Below are 13284 nucleotides of genomic sequence, written 5' to 3'. Positions count from 1 at the left end.
AGTTCCAGGAAATTACTCAAACAGTATCAACAAATGACCTTTTTTATCATCATGATCTGCCCTATAAATGACAAACAAGTCATTTCTGGAACAGATACTGATTTGTAATGATCGCTTCTCGGCTGGAATTTCCACCACCTCATCAAGCTCATCTGCTCCACCTGATTGCTCATCATCTTCAGCTGAGTCCTACTCTACTTAAACACCGTTTGTTTCCCTGCCAGATGGTCAGCAGAGTTCCTCGTGTTGATTTCCACCGTTCAGTCTACTCTCCAGATTCCTGTCATCGACCCTTCTTGTTCCCTGGGTTTATCTGAGGGAATTTATTTCTGCCGCTTATGACCGATGTCTGCTTAACTACCACATCTTTGGATTCTGGATTCCAACAGATTTTTCAGGAGACAACGGTCACTTCCTGCTGAACTCTCCGTGTTTTAATAAACCTTATTTTATTAATATTTTCACTGCTCTGTGTGTGTGTGTGTGTGTGTGTGTGTGTGTGTGTGTGTGTGTGTGTGTGTGTGTGTGTGTGTGTGTGTGTGTGTGTGTGGCTGAGCTTCTGGGTCCTCAAGGATCCTTTATTACACTGATTACAGGGTTACTGGTGTAAAAGTGTTTAATGAGAGATTGTAAATATTTAAGGATAAAACTTTACGTGCAGAGCCCTTCTGTTTTCATCTGTCTGATCTCCTCAGGTGTTTGACTGAAGGCAAATCCTGGTTTTTCATTGGCTGCTTCAATATTGAACGCTCCAATCGCCCCTGGAGGTCACCTTTTAAAAACAGCACATCTGGAAATTGACTTTTTTTCTCTGCTCTTTTGTCCTGTGGCCGTGGAACAGGTATGCAGTAGGAAGATGCGGACTTGGTAAGTTGGGGGGGGCTGGTGCTTACAATTTCCTGCATGTAGTGAAATGTGTATAGACTCACTGGGACTGGAGGTTGTCAGGCAGAACTATATGTTCTGTTTAGTAAATAAGTAAGTTAGGAGTTTGGTTTTCAGAGTAGCTCCTGAGTTAGGCCTTGTTTTATTAATATTTCCACTGATTTGGCACAACTGCGTGTTCCTTTCTTCCTCACAGGTTCCATAGCATCTACACATATGATGCTTTTTAATAGGTCCCATTATGCTTATGCACTGTCTTCTCAGTCTGTAAGGCAGGTAACAGCCCTGTAAATGAGTCTTGTTTGCGACTGATACTGATCACAGGGTTACTGGTGTAGAAGGATGTTTTGAGGGTGAGAGCGTAGATGAATAAGGATAAGATTTTAATAAGAAAAGTGAAGAATTTGTTGGCAACCCACAATTTCCAGCTATCAGACATTGCTGTCTAACAAGCAATAGGCTTCATGCAAGAACATTTGAAGGGTTTATAGCAGGGATCCTCAGTCCTGGTCACGGGCCGGTGTCCTGCAAGTTTTTCCAAGTGTCCCTGCTGCAACATACCTGATTCAAATCAATGTCTATTTAGCAGGAATGTGCAAAGCTTATCTGAGTCTGAGTCAGGCGTATTCCAGCAGGGACACTTGGAAAACCTGCAGGACACCAGCCCTCGAGGACCTGGATTTGGGGATCCCTGGTTTATACTGTAGATTTAATCAGTTTCTGTAAGAATCATCCATTATTTTGGGATATATGAGTGCAAGTATTCATGTAGTTCAGGATCAAAACAAACACCAACATAAAGGACCACGAAGATGAACTAATACAGCAATCCAGAGCTGAGCTGTGCAGCTGCAAACTGGACAGTCAGGAAAACCTCTGCATTCTATTAGAAACCTGCATTAATGTAACATTGTGGAGATACTTTTACCTTCAGAGGTAGATTAGAGATCTTAAGTCTTTCAGTTGTAATCACTGGAAATACAAGCTACACATTTTATATTTTACCTAAATGTTTTCCACGTGTTGCCAGTTTAAGTCCTATATGCAGTTAGTTACTTATTACGATGCTGTTTTCATCCCTGGAAACGTTTATTTTGACTTGTGTAAAATTTAAATGGTATACTATGGAAGTATACAGGTCAAAAGTTAAAGATTCATATGTGTGTGTTTTCAGACATGCAGGGACTTTACAAGCCTCACGTTTGCTCCTTATAATTTATATTGAAGAATTGTATCTTTAGTAGGTGTTTCTCTAAGTAATGTAGTGATGATCCTCCACCATGTTTGTTTATTTTATTCATGCATTCATATTCCGAACAGCTTAGTCCAACTAAGGGTCATGGGGAATCTGGAGCCTATCCCATCAGTCACTGGGTGGGAGGCAGGTAACAGTCCATCGCATGGTCATACAGAATCACAAACTACCAGTCATGCTTACACTCACTCCCTGGGACAATTTACTGTAACCAGTTAACCTAACATGGATGTGTTTAGATGATGGGAGTACCTGGAGAGAACCCACATATACACCGGGAGAATGTGCAAACTCCACACAGAAAGGCCACCGTTCGAGCTTCCCACTCAGCCGAGGCTTGAACCAGCAACCTTCCTGAGGCAAGTGCTAACAACTCCGCCATCATGCAGCTCTTGTTTCTTCTTGAGGGACTATGATAATTACATACAGTAGCTCTGAGCAGCAGCATCAGCAGCAGGTAAGAAGCAAAACAAGGCAGAAAAGGTACAGCTTTAATAAACTCCCCACATTGCAGGTAGAATACGAGGCAGACCACATGTAAACCAAGTGGCAGCCTCTGGTGAACCCTCTGCAGAAGTGCTAAAAATTGCAGTTCCCTTCTCATCCACTAGGGGCTCCAAAACAAAGTGAATCCCCATTGACTCCCATGTTAAAAAGACCAACTTCACAACAGAAATATACATGTTTACAGCCTGGTACAAAAATCCATTTTAGGTTTAATAGGTCAGGTTTACCTTCATGACAACTGTGGGGGGAGTAAAATTTTTTCTAACTCGCCCATTTAAAAGTAATTTAATCTTGAAATTCGGCAAATTTGGGGTGTGTCCCTTTGATTGATCTCCCGCCTCAAGAAAGAAGAACGTAGAACAACCGCGGTTTTTAGCCAGTTAACAACGTGACTTAGCTTTAGCCCGCTTACCTCCGTTAGCTGGTTAGCTCCTGTTATCTGCGGGTTAGCTCAGTTAGCTCTTAGCTACAGAAAGCTCAGAGTTCGCTCGATGTCAATTATCCACCATGACGCTCACAGCCCCCCTCTCAGCTCCACCTCTTTACCCATATTTGTATTTTCTGGACAAGACGATACGCATGTCCCTGCCAAGATGGTGATGGTAGGAACCGCCCACCGAGCTTCAATTCAGCTCTTCAGAAACCTACAGGTGACGTCACGGAGGCTCCCCCCATCTCTTTATATACAGTCTATGGGCGGAACGCACATCGTGGCTGGTTCAGCAAAGAAATGCTAAGACGACATTATCGGATGAAAATGAGAAGAAAGAGAGAGTAAGGGATACGTTGGGTCTTTTATTGGCTTACAGTACAAGATGCAAGATGGATACTGGATTAGTTGTGGACACGGAAAGTTTCCCTGAAAAAAACAGCAAATGTCGTGTTGTGCATCTTTAAAAAGCAGTTTAGTCTCAGATTAGCACTAATCATCTCTCTTGCAGCTGGTTTAGTTTAATCCAGAATAAAATGAAACTTCAAGTTATTTGAGCCAAATCTCTGAAAGTTTTAGTAACATCGGCAACAACATGCATGTTATTCTGGCTTTAAGCCCTAACTCCTAAACCGGCGCCGAAGAGAAGAAGGTCCTGAGAATGAGAGGAGCAGAATGGGATCAAAGGTCACTCTCTGCATTTAAATGAAGACGAATATTAATGTAGAAAAGCAAACTGCTCTGCTGTCTTACATTTCATTCAGACCTCGGGAATTTGTGTCAGCTTGTGAGACATGAGCATAATACATAACAGATGATCTCCATAATATTTGGGTATCAGGGTCAGACTGTGTTTATTATTATTCCCAAAGAAATTAACAACAGCTGACGAACATGATAATGTTATGCTTTTTCTCATGTAAACATAAAGAATAAACATGTATGACTAGTTGCTTTCCAGAGAACATTTGTTCCAGTATTTCAGATGTTTGGCCTTTGCCTATAGGTCATTCGAGCCATGAGCTCCAGTCTTGGACATTTTATTATTAATTTTTAATGTGATATTTGGATTTTAATTTAAAAAAAAAAAAAAACAAACCAAAGAAAAACACTGGTCTGTCTATCTTCTGGTTGGTATCATTCCAAGAGCCATGCATAATGGAGAACCTGGTTAAGCTTTAATCTCTTCCCCGTGACCCAGATGAAATCCTGGGAACAACCACGGTGTTGGCAGGGCTCAGACCTCGTCTTAGAGGTACCTCTCTCCACAACAGCACACAACCTGTGCAAACACCATTCTCTACGGATGAGTGGACTTTGTACACTGAAGATCACAAAATAACAGGGCCTGTTAACTGAACTGACATGCTTTGTGTGTGAATGGTAAAAGACGACAAAAGCATAACTGGGGAATCTGTGCAGATAACATGAAAATAGCAAATCCCTCAAAGGAAACTGGTGACCAACCAGCTGGTGACAGTAAATAAGATGCAGACAAAAGCTTTGAAGAAGATTTTATTCAGATTTTTCCATCAAAATGCTAAGAAATGTATTTGATTTGAACTCAGTCTTTACCCAAAACGGTACATTCTGAATAATCTGGGTCATGACCATAGACTGTATATAAAGAGATGGACGGAGCCTCTGTGACGTCACCCGTAGGTTTCTGAAGAGCTGAATTGAAGCTCGGTGGGCGGTTCCTACCGGCGCCATGTTGGCAGCATCATGCGCGTCGTCTCGCCCGGAAAATACAAATATGGGCAAAGAGGTGGAGCTGAGAGGGCAGCGGTGAGCGTCATGGTGGATGATTGACATCGAGTGAACTCTGAGCTTTCTGTAGCTAAAAGGTAACCGAGATAACGGGAGCTAACCAGCTAACGGAGGTAAGCGGGCTAAAGCTAAGTCATGTTGTTAATCGGCTAAAAATCGCGGTTGTTCTACGTTCTTCTTACTTGAAGCGGGAGATCGGGTACCTTGGCAATCAAAAGGACACACCCCTAAATATGCCGAATTTCAAGATTAAATTACTTTTAAACGGGCAAGTTAGAAAAAAATTCATTCCCGCCACAGTTGTCATGAAGGTAAACCTGACCTATTAAACCTAAAATGGATTTTTGAACCAGGAAACATGTTTATTTCTGCTGTGAAGTTGGCCTTTTTAACATGGGAGTCTATGGGGATTTCCTCTTTTTTTGGAGCCCCTAGTGGATGAAGGGGGAACTGCATATTTATGCACTTCTGCATAGGCTTCACTTTTAACCGCCGGAGGTTGCCGCTTGGTCATGAGTATTCAGCTTTGACCTTCAGGCTTATTCCAAGCACACAGAGATTCCTTCAGATTTTCTAAATCTTCTGATTATATGATACACTGTAAAATGAATATTGAGAAACATTTTTTCTGACAGTATTTAAACACAGTTTCTCATATTGGTGAACTTGTATCTATCTTTGAAAGTGAGAGACTCTGCTTCTCTGAAGTGCTCCTCTTTACCCTTTGACCTACCGTATTTTCACGACCATAAGGCGCACATAAAAGTCTTAGATTCTCTTCAAAATGTGCGGCGCGCCCTATAGTGCAGTGCGCCCTTTGTGTGCGTGTTGTTGTTGTTGTAATCGGACGTAGTAGAGAACACCATGAGAACGTTAAAGGGTGAAGCGTGGGCGTTGATCGCATATAAAAGAACAGGTATGTGCGTTATGCAGAACAACCCTGAAAATGGCAAAAAGACACGCTTATGAAGCACAGTTTAAACTGAAGGCCATCAACTACGCCAAGTAACGTGGAAATCGAGCAGCCGAGAGAGAATTTAAGATTAATGAATCAATGGTTCGCAAGTGGAGGAAGATGGAAAACGGGCTCCGACAGGTAAAGAAGACGCAGCTGAGTTTCCGTGGACATAAGGCAAGGTGGCCCGAGTTGGAGGACAGACGCTTGGGCTAACGTGTCTGCTGGCGCTGTTGTCCGCACTTTCGCAAAAGCCTGCATCATTTCAGAGGAACCGCACGGCACGGAAAGTGAGTCTGACAGTGAAGAAAGTGAACCTCACATGTTTGCTGGAGATTTAGCGCAGCTGTTCAATTCAGAAACAGAGGATGAGGACTTTGATGGGTTTGACTGATGACGATTACCGGTAAAAAATGTGAGTACCAAACTCAGTTTTGGTCCCGGTCTATTTTTAAATACGCACACTTGTGTGCTTGTTTTATCCGTGTGTTTTACCATGCCTGCGCCGATGATTGATTGATGATTAGAAAATGTTAGTACTTTGTAATCAATACTTAAATAAAGCACAACCAAACTCGGTTTTGCTCCCGCTCTATTTTGAAAAAGGCATACTTGTATGCTTGTGTGCATTGAGAATGTTAAAGGGGGAAGTGTGGGCGTGGATTGTACCGGTATATAAAACCCACGCCCTATGGTCAGGTGCGCCTTATGTATGTGTTAAATACAGAAAGGGCGCACATTACTGAGACTGCGCCTTTTAGTACGGTGCGCCTTTTGGTCGTGAAAATACGGTACTTATTTGTCAGATGGTTTTAAGTTAATCCTAATTACTTTTTCAAGTTTTTGTTGCCCCTGGTTCACCTTAGTTTAAAATAAAGGTTAGATATGGAAATCATTACATTCCGTTTTACTCTGCTCGTGTCCCGGATTCTTTGGAACTGGGGTTGCAGGATGTTGCGTTCTGGAGTATTTTCATGCAGGCATCAATATAATGGTTTTATAGATAATTGGAGCGCTATTTGGGGAAAGCCTGGTCTTATTAGGCGAGATGGCATCCATCCCACGTTGGATGGAGCCGCTCTCTTATCTAGCAATATGGACTCTTTTATTAGTCAGCTAAATTGACAACTCAGGGTTGGGACCAGGAGGCAGAATTGTAGTCCTACACACTTTTCTGCTGCTTCCCACCTGCCGCCGCCCACCCAAAACCCCATTCCAACCTTATAAAACTCCCCAGCAGTAAGAATTAAACAACACAAAAACACTTCTGGGGTTAATTGTTAAAACCTCATAAAAATAAAAACAATGGATCTAATAAAATCTGAAAATAAGACAATAAACTGTGGCCTACTGAATATCAGATCCCTCCCAAATAAGTCTTTATTAGTCAATGACTTGATAGGTGATCACCACATTGATTTATTCTGTCTTACGGAAACCTGGTTACAGCAAGAGGATTATGTTAGTATTAATGAAGCTACGCCAGCTAACTATTTAAACTTTCACATTCCTAGAACTACAGGCAGAGGAGGAGGTGTTGCAGCTATCTTTAAGTCAGAATTTTTAATTAATCCTAACCACAAAACTAACTATAAATCCTTTGAATTCCTGACATTAAATTTATCTCATCGAAAATGGAATTCAGAGAAACTGCTCCTTTTAGCATTAGTGTATCGCCCACCTGGACCTTACTCCGAGTTTCTGACCAAATTCTCTGATCTCTTGTCTGAGTTAGTGCTGACTACTGGTAAGGTCATTGTACTAGGTGATTTTAATATTCATGTTGACAATGAAAATGATAGTTTAAACATTTCCTTTAGCTCTATTCTAAACTCAATTGGGTTTTCACAAAATGTCAATGGTGTCACTCACACTCATGGTCATACTCTTGATCTTGTTCTAACATATGGTATTGAGACTGATAAGCTCAAAGTATTTCCTCAAAACCCTGTCTTGTCTGATCACTTCTTATTAACCTTTGCATTCACTTTATTTGATTACTCACTGACCAAAAATAAATTCTACTATAGTAAATGTTTATCAGAGTTTATCAGACAATAATATTACAAAATTTAAACAATCAATTGAATCAATTTTTTCACCTCTACCATGTTTTAGCATGACTGAGAGTCCCCCTTTAAGCTTTACTCCTGCTCAGATTGATCAACATGCTGATACTATAACAGCTTCAATGCGTACAACCTTGGATAATGTTGCTCCCCTAAAGAAGAAGAAATTAGGTAAAATTATGAAGGCTCCCTGGTTTAATTCCCAGCTTCGAGCTCTAAAACAGGCATCAAGGCGTTTGGAAAACAGATGGCGTTCATCAGGATTAGAGGAGTCTCGCTTAACCTGGAAAGAAAGTTTAATTGTATACAAAAAAGCCTTACGTACGGCAAGAACAGCTTATTATTCATCATGGATAGAGGAAAACAAAAACAACCCTCGGTTTCTTTTCAGCACTGTAGCTAGGCTTACTAGGAGCCGGAGCGCTGTGGAGCCATGTATTCCTTTCTCACTTAGCTGTGATGATTTCATGTATTTTTTCAGGAATAAAATTGACACTATTAGAGATCAAATTCACAATACTCTTCCTTCTACCTATAATGTTGAGCCTGTTGTGGTCTCTGAAGCATCCTTAGAACCAGGATCTGACTTGTGTCTCAATAGTTTCTGTCCTGTCCAACCCTCTGAATGAACTAAAATAATAGCTTCATCTAAACCATCCACCTGTATCTTAGACCCTCTCCCAACGAGCCTCTTTAAGGACATTTTCCCTTTAATTAATACATCACTACTAAATCTTATCAATATGTCTTTAGTGACAGGATATGTACCACAATCATTTAAAACTGCTGTAATCAAGCCTTTACTTAAAAAGCAATCTCTGGATCCAGAGGTGATAGCAAATTATAGACCTATATCTAACCTCCCGTTTATGTCCAAAATTCTGGAGAAAATAGTTTCCGCTCAGCTACATGCCCACCTAAGCAGAAATAATTTATGCGAGGAGTTTCAGTCAGGATTTAGAGCTCATCATAGCACTGAGACGGCATTGGTGAAAGTTACTAATGACCTTCTTATGGCCTCAGACAAAGGATTTCTGTCCGTACTTATCTTGCTTGATCTTAGTGCTGCATTTGATACAGTCGATCATAACATGCTGTTACAAAGACTAGAACAGGTGATTGGAATTACAGGTACAGCGTTAAGCTGGTTTAAATCATATTTATCTGATAGACTTCAGATTGTTCATGTAAATGACAAGTCCTCCTCCCAAACTACAGTAAGTCATGGAGTTCCTCAAGGTTCTGTACTTGGACCAGTACTCTTCACGCTATATATGCTCCCTTTAGGCAAAATTATTAGACAGCATGGAATAAACTTTCATTGTTATGCAGATGATACTCAAATATACTTATCCTTTAAACCAGATGAAACAAATCAGCCCAATAGGCTACAAAATTGTCTCATAGACATAAAGACTTGGATGTCTAGAAATTTTCTCCTCTTAAACTCAGATAAGACTGAAGTAATTCTCGTTGGATCTGAAAAACTCAGAGCTACATTTTGCAGTTTTGTAATGAACCTGGATGGCATTACTTCAGCTTCCAGTGCTACAGTGAGAAACCTTGGAGTAATATCTGACTCGGACCTGTCCTTTGGCCCACATATTAAGCAGATTACTAAAACAGTCTTCTTTCATTTACGTAATATAGCCATAATTAGGGACATTCTGTCCCAGAGTGATGCAGAAAAACTGGTTCATGCTTTTGGTATTTCGAGACTAGATTACTGTAACTCTCTATTACTGGGCTGTCCTAAATATGCCCTGAAAAGACTTCAGCTGATCCAGAATTCTGCAGCCAGACTCCTGACCAGAACCAGCAGGAGAGATAATATTTCTCCAGTTTTAGCTTCTCTTCATTGGCTGCCTGTTGAATCTAGAATAGAATTTAAAATCCTTCTCCTTACATATAAAGCCCTCCACAACCAGGCACCACTATATATCAAAGACCTCATAGTTCCTTATATATCAAGCAGAATACTTCGTTCTCAGACTGCAGGCTTACTTGTGGTTCCTAGAGTCTCAAAGAGACAGAGGCAGAGCCTTTGGTTATCAGGCCCCTCTCTTATGGAATAAGCTCCCAGTTAGTGTTCGGGAAGCAGACACCCTCCCCACCTTTAAGACTAGGCTGAAGACTTATCTTTTTGATAAGTCCTATAGCTAGGGATGGTTAGCATCCCTTAGTTATGCTGCTATAGGTTTAGACTGCTGAGGGACATTTCCTGATACACTGAGCTTCTTTCTTTTTCTCTTTATCTCTCTCTTTTATCCCTGTCTCAGCAGGTCTCCCTGGCCGGGAGTAGCAGTTCCTGTTGTCTGTTGTCTTTCTGCCCTCCTCCCCCCACACAGCAGAGGCAGATGGCTGCCTGTCCTGAGCCGGGTTCTGCCGGAGGTTTCCTTCCTGTTAAAAGGGAGTTTTTTCCTTCCCACTGTTGCCAGTGTGCTTTCCTCAGGATGGGAGATTGAGTTGGACTCAACTCAATCTGTTGGTTTCCTTATATAGGCTATTATGAATTGGCCTTCATTATGTTTTCCCCTCTGTCTGTAAAGCGTCTTGAGATGGCATTGCTGTGATTTGACACTATTTAAATAAAGTTGATTTGAATTGAATTAACGTTATGGGAAAGTCCAAAATACCATAAAGAAAATCAACAAAGGACCATTTTCTACACCATTATCTGCCCTATAAATGGCACTGATCCCAGTGTTGCTGGTGTAAAAAGAATATTTAGAGCAAGAAAGATTGCACAAACATTTAAAGATCAAATTGGTGCAATGATGACTGAGGTGTTTAGACAGTAGTGCAACAAATCCTATTTTACTTCTATGAAATATTGTTTAAGAAGCCAAGTGCTTTATGCAAGAACATTTTAAGGTTTTATAAAATAATACAAAGTTGAAAGGACATTGTGTAAGAACAGCTCTCATCTGACATTCAAAACAATGCATTCTAGCTCATCACCTGTTTAAACACCTGTTGCAGCCTTCGTGTATTGAAAAGAACCAGCAACACTGTTGAAACCATGTTATACTTCATAGAGTGAATGAGCAGAACAAATTCACTTTGTGGAGATGACTTGTTGAAATATGATTACAACCTCTGCCGTCCAATAAGTTCACATGAAACTTCTGGTCCTCTGGTGGAACTGTGTGTTTACATGGGTTCAGTGGCGGTAAAGCTGGAATAAAAGCCAGTAGGCAGGCTCTATAAGCTGCATTTAGTGTGACTAAAAGCTAACGTTTTCTGCAGCTTTGAACCACGTAAACATCCTGGTGTGTTTTAGCAGGATCTGCTGTTATGCTGCTTATGCTAACGAGCAGCACTGCTAGCAAAAACCAATGAAAAATGTTAGCTTGATGCTAATTTGGGAGGTACAGTTGTCAGTGGAGGAGAAAGCTGCACCTCAAAATCTCTCTCCTTCTTGGGCTCCTTCCACCTGAAAACCGCTCGCCCCATGTTGATCATCTTCTTTGAATGCTTCGGTGTTGCCGCCTTTTCACTTTTTCTCTTTCTTGGTGATGATAAAAACAGCTCTTGTGCTGCTGCATAAATGACAATAGAACAGATTTTCCAACTTGTCAGAGTAGTAAGCTTGTCTCGTTGAGCTTCTCCTCCAGCATCTAACTCGGAGGAAAATCGCCTTTTATTCCATGTTGGTGTTATTTGTCCCCTACCAGCAGCTGTAGTTTCAAGATGGCAGGCGGTTGTGACGCTTCTCTAGCGACCTCCCTGTCGTTTTTATAAACAAAGTTAAAATTCATCGCTCATGAAAATGTGTCAGAAGATCATAAGTAAGGGATAATGCCTAACGAGGTGGCCATTATCAGAAATTAATGGAGGCATGAAGATGATTCATGCCTCCGCATCGTCCATTAATTTCTGATAATGGACACTTCATTGGGCATTATCCCTTCCTTGAAATAAAGTCATAAAACTGGGAGCCTCCACTGCTAGCAGTATTTGATATGGAAGTGAAAAACATTCATTGTGAAGAGCGCTATTTACTTTCTTACTAAACACCTTAATTAGTCCTATTAGCGCTGGTTTACCAGCTTTACTGCGGACTGTTGTCATTTTACTGTTGCCATGGTCACATATTTTTAACACCAGAAATCAGAAAACTTGCTAGTACTGTTGCTTAAAACTGCAAAGAGCAAAGTTAAGAGCAAAGTAATCATTAACCTTTTCTTCATGCTTCATTTCGATCCCTTTGTTTTGATAGCTTTCGTCCACTTGTGATGGGCTTTAATGTTTTGTTTTTGTTCATTACCTGCAGAGCCGGAGTCTTCAGACTTCAGCTGCAGGACCTCATGAGCCTCCAGAGCCAATCGTCCATCATTCCATGCATTTTCCATAGATAGATGAAAGCTCAAATTTTCTCATTTTCTGTTGTGCTCAAAGACATAAATCATGAAAGTTCAAAACATCCTAAAAGTCTGGCTCCTGACAGAAAGGTAAATGGCCATCTTCAGCACTGTTTTACATCCTTAAAAAATGCCCTTGTAATGCAGACTGTCAGCTGAAACGCTGCTGCAAGTCACTCTGCGGCGCACCAGAGTAACTGTGATGTTCTACATCATCTTAATAGATGTCCTGTCTTTCAGTAATTGCAGAGGTGTTTTTAACAGGTACTGATTTTGTGACAGGCTGGTCTTCGGATCCCAGCTGGGGGATGAAATGAATGAGGTGGCGACTGATGGGCTTTCTTTTAAACATAAAAAATGAGAACAGAAGAAATAGGACTTTTAGTTAGTTTTCTTGTCACCCACATGTAACAATAGAAACTACCAAAAACAAATAGAACAACCAAGTCGCTTTTTACCATTTGAGTTTAGTTTCTCTTTATTTAGGTTGTGTAAATTTTAGGATTTATTATTTGGCCACTTTGAGGGAGAAAGTCTGATTGAAAGTCTGATGAAGTATCACTCCTACTAAATTGGCTTTACCAGGATTTTTTATTTTGTAAATTATTTGCTTACTGTGCTCCACTGTTTAGCAACTAGCTGCAAATTTTCACAAGTATTGGAAAAATAGTTGAAAAATACCAACGAACAAACAGGCACAATCAACACAAATGATTGTATGAGAAGCTAGTTATGCTAGCTGAACAATGAGACTACGTCATAGTGATGAATTTCAATGGAGCCTCTATTTGTTTAGTTAAATGACGTGTGTCTCATATCCAAAGGAGCCTTAAAAATCTCCTTTTCAACCATATCTTCATATAACATAGCTTAGCTTATCTTAGCTTAACATATCTTAGCATAACATAGTATAGCTTAGCATAGCTTAGCATAGGTTTGCATAATATAGCTTAGCTTAGCTTAGCTTAGTTTAGCTTAGCTTAGCTTGGCTTAGCAAAGCTTAGCTTAGCATAGAAGCATTTATCAGAAACATTAAATAGTTGGTTATT

This window comes from Telmatherina bonti, assembly GCF_933228915.1.
Source record: "Telmatherina bonti genome assembly, chromosome: 10".
Lineage (NCBI taxonomy): Eukaryota > Metazoa > Chordata > Actinopteri > Atheriniformes > Telmatherinidae > Telmatherina > Telmatherina bonti.
Note: the sequence above shows the minus strand (reverse complement) of the source record.